The sequence below is a fragment of the Drosophila willistoni genome (genome assembly GCF_018902025.1).
Source record: "Drosophila willistoni isolate 14030-0811.24 chromosome XL unlocalized genomic scaffold, UCI_dwil_1.1 Seg142, whole genome shotgun sequence".
NCBI lineage: Eukaryota > Metazoa > Arthropoda > Insecta > Diptera > Drosophilidae > Drosophila > Drosophila willistoni.
This window is the reverse complement of record NW_025814053.1, coordinates 5,763,099-5,770,964: the sequence shown is the minus strand read 5'-3', so window position 1 is coordinate 5,770,964 and position 7,866 is coordinate 5,763,099. Positions and strand designations below refer to the sequence as shown.

Sequence of the window (7,866 nt, the reverse complement as noted above, 5' to 3'; positions counted from 1 at the left end):
ATGTGACAAAGCCAAGTGTGCAGACAAAAGACAGAGCGACAGAGCGAGAGAGAGAGAGAGAGAGAGAGAGATGACATGACAAGGTGACCATCATTCCGAGTCGACTATTCGTCGCTGTTGCATTTCTTTTCACACATGCGTTCTTTCAATGCCGTTGACCCAGCAACCCATAAGCAAAATGCAGGGACGTTGTCACAAAGAAAAGTCCAAGAGAGCTGATGATGTCGTTAGTTTTAACTTTTGATTGGCATTTTAACGGGGGGGGGGGAGTATATAAACTTATACATATATACATTTCAATATATGTACATATGTATCATCTTGTCACATGATCCTTGACAATTTTATTGCATAGAACGACACACTACGCCCATGTGAGCCACCAGGCACATTCAACCAGCCGTTCAACCAACCATCTAGCCACCCATTATCCATCCAGGCATCCTTTTGTTGATGAAAATGGTAAGCCTTAAAGCCATCGTCATCGTCCTGCTCCTTGTATTGTGTAACAATGGGCCAGCTGAACTGTAAGCCTGTCTGTTTCTCTATCTTACACTTCTTTTTTTTTCATTCCTTCTTCTATATGTGGGTGTAGATGTGTGAGTGTGTGTGTGTATATCGGTGTGTGTTTGCTGGCCTGTCTGTGTTTGCTTTAGGTAATCATTTCAACATATGTACCTGTGTCTGTAAAGCCACCTCTACCCGTACATGTGCGATGTGTTGTAAAGGCGTGTTTCTTCAAGTCAAGCAGTCAGCAGGAGGAATTGTAGCAACAGCAATGGTAGTAGCAGTAGCAGATCCTTGCTGCTTGAAAATTCTATCATAAATTGTGAACTCTTGCAGCTGATAAACCATCACTTCACTCACATGGGTTAAGCTTCTCTACCTTTGATAGCATTGTCCACTTGGCTTAGTTTTGGGTCAACAGAGTTTCGAACAATAGTTTTCATTGTAGTCTTTTACTAGAATGGAATAAAATGAAATAAAATAAATCATTTGAAATATATGTACATATAGAGATGTAATTTAATATAGTTATCAACTGATTTAAAGTGCAATGTAATTACTAAATTTGACATCATTTTGTTGCTTACCAGCTTGACACTTTGTTTAGAATTATTTCTATTTTATTAGTGCCCAAATTGCATATAAATTGACACAAATTTGTTATTGACCATTAATTAAGCTAATTCCGTGTAAACGTTAAAATATGGTTTGTTCTCCTTTAGTGACATGATAAATTCAGTTTATGCAAACTTGTAATTATAAAACTTGTGCAATATTTTAAAAACTGAATGTCAATTTGAGACATTTACCCTTTGTCGTTTGTTTTCCCCCACTAATTAACTGCTGCACATTTTAGATTTCATTTAAAAGCTAACAAATAAAGATTAACAATGCATTTTCAAATGCCCAAAAAAGTATGCTATGCAAGTTGTTACATTTTATTTAAGTTAATTGGCAATTGACTTCGATTCAAAGAAGTTTATGTTGAGACTGAAATACAGTTTTCAATGTTTTAATAAATTCTTAAATCAATATATTACCTTCATTAACTTTAGTTGACTAGATAGTTGCAGTTTTTCAAGAGACTTTTTAGGGTAAAATAAAACTGTGAAAGTAGCCAATACTTTTTTACCATTATATACATATATGGTAGGAGATTTTTGTTATGATTTCAAGAGTAAGACTTAATTTATATTTAAACGATTTAAGAGTTTTAAGAGTGTATTTAGTGATTTTGCTTTATAACTAAACAACAGTCGAAACATTGACTAGTAGAGGTATATTCTTAGTTGTGATCGACACAAAAGTGTCTTTGGTGTATGGTGTCGAGGATTCTATGTGAAAACTTGTGGTTGGTAAATGGTAAAGTCAAGGTCTAAACTTTCTTTCTTCGTTTATGCTTTTTGGTGTTGCTAACATTTCGTGTAAAATATTCGCTCTTTGTTGCTATTGCCGTTGTTGATGATGGAAAGCTCTTTCAAGTTGGATTATCCTGGCGAAACGCTTATATTTTGGTTTGCTGGCCATCCAGCAATAACCTTCGCATTTATGTATGCATGGTGTCTGCAATTTATGTTCAACCAGCAAAGTCAAGTTGCAAAATGTTGCCAGTTTGCCTTCTTTTTCTTTTTTGCATCCTATGTATGTATATGTATATTTCTTTTGCCTTTACTTTGCTTCGTTTTTTTTGTTCAATGGCGTCTGACATCATTTTGTTTGTGTATGTGTTTGTGTGTGTGTCTGAAAGGATGCGCCTCATATCCTTGCACCTTGCTGTGCGGCGCTGAAAATTAAAAATTGCTCCACATATACATTTGTGTGTGTGTGTGTGTGTGTACGTGTGGCTGTGTGTTAGTACATAAAATAACTTTTGCCCCTTTTTTGACTTTTGGCATCGTTATGCATTTTAACACAAGCACTTGGCATCTTTGGCTAAGTCAGGACTAAAGGCATGAGCCGAACTGAACTGAACTGAACCGAAAGGAGGAGGCCGCGTGCCATGAATTTCATGAACTAGAGCAAACTATATTAAGAAAAAATGTGTTTTATTATAATAAACTTGCATTTTAGGGGTCACAGTGGGACAATCTATTGCCGTCTGTGTGAGTTTGTTTGTTTGTGTGTGTGTGTGTGTGCATAGTGGGGGGTTTTCAGAGAAATTTCTATCAATTATTTCACGATTTATGCTTTGAAAATTTGTACAAAAGCCATCGCCATATTTGAGGTTATGTTTGTGATTGGTTAACCACACAGAAGTAACCACTCTTTAATCAAAATTCCATTAACCACATTTACATTTAGCTTACAATTATTATTGCAAATTAATTAAATTCAACATTAAAGCATTGGAAAAAAAAGACATTGCAATGAATATCAATTCACCAAATTGCCAACCCATCCAGAACTGCAGTCAGCAATTATGCTATCATCTGTGGTCATTTAACCAGTCGTTGTTCATGTGTACATACATACATCTCTCAGCGGGCTTATCTCTCATTCATTCATTAATAACAAAAAGCAATTCTCTCGTTCATTGCATAATCTTTGGCTCACTATTATTACTCCTCTCTTTTCATAATTGTATCTTCACTTATCCTTCTCTTGGTAATTATGTATTACAATATTGATTTTCATTCAATTTGCGGCAACTAGTAAATTAATCGTTTGAAATGACTTGTTTTTCATTGTTTCATCGACTATTTGAATATATGTAGATGTATATATTTTAGTACAGATCACTTGCAATGCCTAATTAAAAGTATGAAACTTATTTTGATACCAATCACACAATGAACTAGTAATTAGATTTTATTTAATTGCTCTTAATAGAGATGGCCAACTATCGATAAACAGTACTATCGATTGTGCACTTTCACACAATCCTGTGAGTAATTAACTATTTCATTAGTGACGCCATTTGACAACTTTCCAGGCACAAATTCACCCCCATAACCATTTTACCTTTTCCTTAAATTTACTAATTGGGACATTTCTTTGACTAAAGATCAAGGTCGTTTGCTGTGCAGGCTTTTAGCTGCTGTCATTATCGAAATCCCTGACTGACAGCTCTGATGTTAACTTGTTATCTTTTCAGCGATTAACATGGTTAACAAATTCACAACAGGAACTCTTTGATCTTATTTTAATTGTCAAATCAAAGTCCAAGTGATGGTATATACGAAAATTCTCGTACACTTTCACTTTAATCTTTGTGTATATTTTTATTTTGCCTTTATGTCCTACTTTTGTTTTTTTTTTTTGGTCTACCTGGTAACTTAATGAACTCGCTGTATTTTTAGCAAAGGCTCCCATCAAAATTAATTTTTGGCATTTCACTTTGATTATACGCGCATATATATACATACTAAGTACGAGTATGTACATATATACTAAACAAGTCGTAAGTATGTGCAAATGATATTCACTTTCCCTCTCTCTCTCCATCTCCCTCCCTCTCATCCACCTCTGTTTGGGTCCTCTGCAGGCAGTCATTAGATAGATGGATAGATGGATGGATGGATGACTAGATGGTTGGATACAGGAGATACAAGGGGTTTTCGTTCATGTTTTTGAGGTTGCCAACAACCTGGCCACCAAATGTGCCTACTGTCAATAATTTTTCAGCCAGGCAGTGGCAGTGGCAGTGGCAGCGCCAGCGGCAGCGGTGTGTACAGGAAGCAATTATGGCGCAAGGGATAACTAGAGAAGGAAGACCTCGAGGGCTGAGGGGAGGGAGTGAAGCTTGTCCACAGTGTAGGACTCTGATGTTTACATTGACGGCGCCTGATGATAGGCTGCTTCCATAAAAATACACACACACACACACCCACATGAGTGTCTGTGTGTGTTGGTAATGAGGTTGTTTTGCATGTTTAGTCATAATACACAACATTTTTTCGAGTTCGATGTTGTGCGGCGCTTTATCTATAAAACCATAAAAGCCTACGACTCACATGAAGGTACAAAGTATCCGGAGGGGAAAGGGAGGAGCGCTTTAGTGGGAATGGGATTCACATTGGGGTACAGGAATTGAAGTGTGGGTAGATGGTGGCTATGGGGCTGTGGGTACTCGGTAGTGCATTTCGCATTTTTGACGTGTAATTAAACGTTTTTGTGGTTGACAACAAACAAAAGACAATACATTCACACACACATACACATGCACTTTCAGCACTTGTGGTTCAAAGCCATTTCCATTTCGCTTTCTCCGACAGCAACAACGACAAAACAGATACCAAAAAGGATATCGAAATAATCAACTCTGTTGGTCGTAGTGATGAATAACCTTACCGAAAAAGAATCCACTAAGCCACATTGCCATTCCAAAATGTAAACAAAATTTGCACCTCTAAAAATATAATTATAGAAGAAATAAAAGAGTTTCACAGTTTGGAGGAGATTTCAAAAGCTATTTTCATCTTGATCACCACTCGACATACTAAATACAAAGGCCTTGAGAAAATGCATATGCTCTCTGTATGTGAGAGTGACTAAATAGGGGAACAGTAAAACGCAATTGAAGCGATTGATGCCAGAGGAAATGCACACAATGAAAATTGTCAAATGAAATGAAATGAGAACAAAGTAGGGGGAGAGAGAGGGTGAGAGAAAGAGATAGAGCGAACACATAACTGGCACAACATGAAAAGCAAAACGACTATAGATGGTGGCCAAACAAATCCTTAATGGTCACTGGATAACAGGAACACAACATAAATTGGATAAAAACAGAAGAGACTCAAAACATTGGATTAATTAAGAACTTGGACATTAAATTTCATCAAGGGATGCCTGATTTCACACTTACAAGAGAAGCTTTTACTTAAAGAAGCAGCGAGAATGAAGATGTTCATTTGCATTTGTCTCTTAGGTGAAAAGGAAAATAAATATGCAGCTAATGAGAAACTTGCCCGGGTGCATTTGGGAGGAGTCGCGGGGTGGGAAAAGAATTCTGCGCGCCGGCAAGGACGTTGCTTCCTATTTCTAGTGCAGTGCACTTGCCTTGCCTTAACTCAATATTTTTCTTGACTTTTTCGTAACGCTTTTGTTGTGTTTATTTTTACTCACTTGCCGTGTACTTAAGCATGCATATGCAAAAATTCAGCTCCAACTGCATCCTGTTATGCTTTTCCCACCGTTTCACCGCCTCCGCCCCTCCACTCCACGCAAAACACTCATCCGCTCAGACGTTCACTTGCTCCCCGAGACTCTGCCTCAAAATCCTGTTTCACATTGCTTCATCCCATTTCCATTTGCCGGCTTTAAAGTTTTTCTTCTCGTTGTTTCTTTTTCTTCCTTTTTGTATTTTATGTTAAAATGGAGCAAATAATTGCGTAGGCTGTGTGCTGGCATGTACAGGGGTGACTGACTGACTGGGACGCAGGGGTCAAAGGGGGGGCCGAAAGGTCTGGGATGGGATTATGTTGGTGCTTCACATTTTAGTTGCAACAATTTATTTTACTCTTTATCCAGAAATGGATAAAAGTGTATAATTAAAGACGCCTTTCCCTCCTTTTTCTGGGCCAAAGCGAATGAGGCGTGTTCTCCCCCCACAGAGATTAAAGCGACCCTAAATTACCAGATACTTAGAATACATTATTCTGATCATCATCATATTATTATTTATCTAGAGTTCATCCAGTCATAATTCACTATATTATTGATTGAGCGAATTCAAAATAAAACATTTTGGTGACGAAGGCGCCAAGACGGTTTTTCGGTCCAACCAAGCACGGTCGATTACCACTCTTGTTGAGGATACTCTTTTGATTACATCATAAGTCCTTTGGTTTAGGAAGGCCCCAAACAAAACTCGAATGTCCGTTGAAGAGGATGTTTTCAATAGAATAGTTCGATATGGTCCAAATGTTTTACGATCATGCAACACAGTGATACGTCGTGGTTGGCGATGCGATAAAACATATCTTATCGCTGCCCTCATCCTTGCATCCTTTAATACATGTTTCTTAAATTTAAATCTAAAATCTTCCCGCAATAATGTCCTTTTGATATCGTCCATGGTCTTCTGGTTTTCTGTAATTCGAATTTATATGAATATCATCAACATATTGTAGTTCAATTTTCCAAACTATGTTTTTTTTTTACCTTTCATTGATTTGGTTTTTTTTACTTTTACTGAGTTACACTTCTGGATAGAATGAGGATACATTTCAGTTTTTGAACTCAATTTGTGTATTGAAAGCCTTTTCAAAGATAAATGATTTGGCTTTTTGACTTTCTTCTGACGGAATATTAAAATTTGGTATTTGACGTTTAGTGTTACCACGTTTCTTACCTGATTGACATTGACCAGCACTGGCAACTCTGAAACAACTTCATTTTAGCACATCAAAGTTGTCGGTCAATCTCTCATAGTTTTCCTGTCAAATCATTCGATTGACGTGTTCTCAAAACAAATCAGAAATTCGACGAAAAATAAGGTTTGTCTAGATGTTGGAAATGGATCAGGAACAAGAACAGCAGCACAAACAGGAGCAAGAACTGGACCAGGAGCTAGAACAGGATGACGTGTATCCAATTGATGGCGAGTACGAATGTACTACACCACCAAATGAATCCAATCCGATGGAGGAGAAAACCGACGGCCTGCTCTCGACGTTGGAATTGATTCACCTCCAAGAAGCTGAAAATGTTCATAACCTTATTAATTCGGTGCATGACTCGAATGTTCAGAAGGACGAACAAGAAGCGATGGATGAATTTCTCAATACGAGAATAATGCGTGACCGTTGCCAATATATTTGAGCTATCGTGAGCCAAGAAGTATCAGTCGTCGGTATCAGTTGCCACCAAAAAGGGGCAATTTAAATAAAATAATATGCAAATTTATGTCATTAAATAAATTTACAATGTATACAAGCAACGTGGCAAATTGGGTTCCATTTTAGAGGGAGAAACTATTCTGATTTGTGGCTAGCTCTTGTTTTTTTTTTTTTTTGTCGTTTCAGTCGGTTTAGTCTTTCCATGTTAACTATGGTTAAATGGTCTTCAAGGGTTAATGTCCTTAACCCACATTTGTGCACAATTTTGGCTAAACTGGGTAGCTAGCTAGCTGCAAGTAATGACCCACTTGAAGCACTCGCTTTAAGTGCATTCCAAATGCTCACTCATCAAATCAAAAGTCAAATTGTCTGCTACCAAAAAAAAAAAAAAAGAGACACTCATAACAGCAGGACACACACAGAGAAGGAGAGGGAGTCCAGAGAAAGGGGGAGGTAGAGAAGTTCCAAAACAAAAACGACTAATAACAGGCAACGTTTAAGAGGCAGAAAGCCAAAAAGGGAAAGCAACAGCTAGGAAGATTGACAAAGGCAATGTGGGTGAAAGGACGACAGAGGC

The 7,866-nt window shown here is 37.5% G+C and overlaps 1 long non-coding RNA gene across 1 annotated transcript; it reads right to left on the bottom strand.

Moving 5' to 3' along the window:
• Positions 1–6,098: 6,098 nt before the first annotated feature.
• Positions 6,099–6,780, bottom strand: LOC124460533. Its single transcript, XR_006954447.1, has 2 exons — positions 6,613–6,780; positions 6,099–6,540 (listed from the first exon to the last, which is right to left on the bottom strand). It is a non-coding gene; the product is annotated as an uncharacterized LOC124460533 (long non-coding RNA).
• Between the last annotated feature and the right edge of the window lie 1,086 nt (positions 6,781–7,866).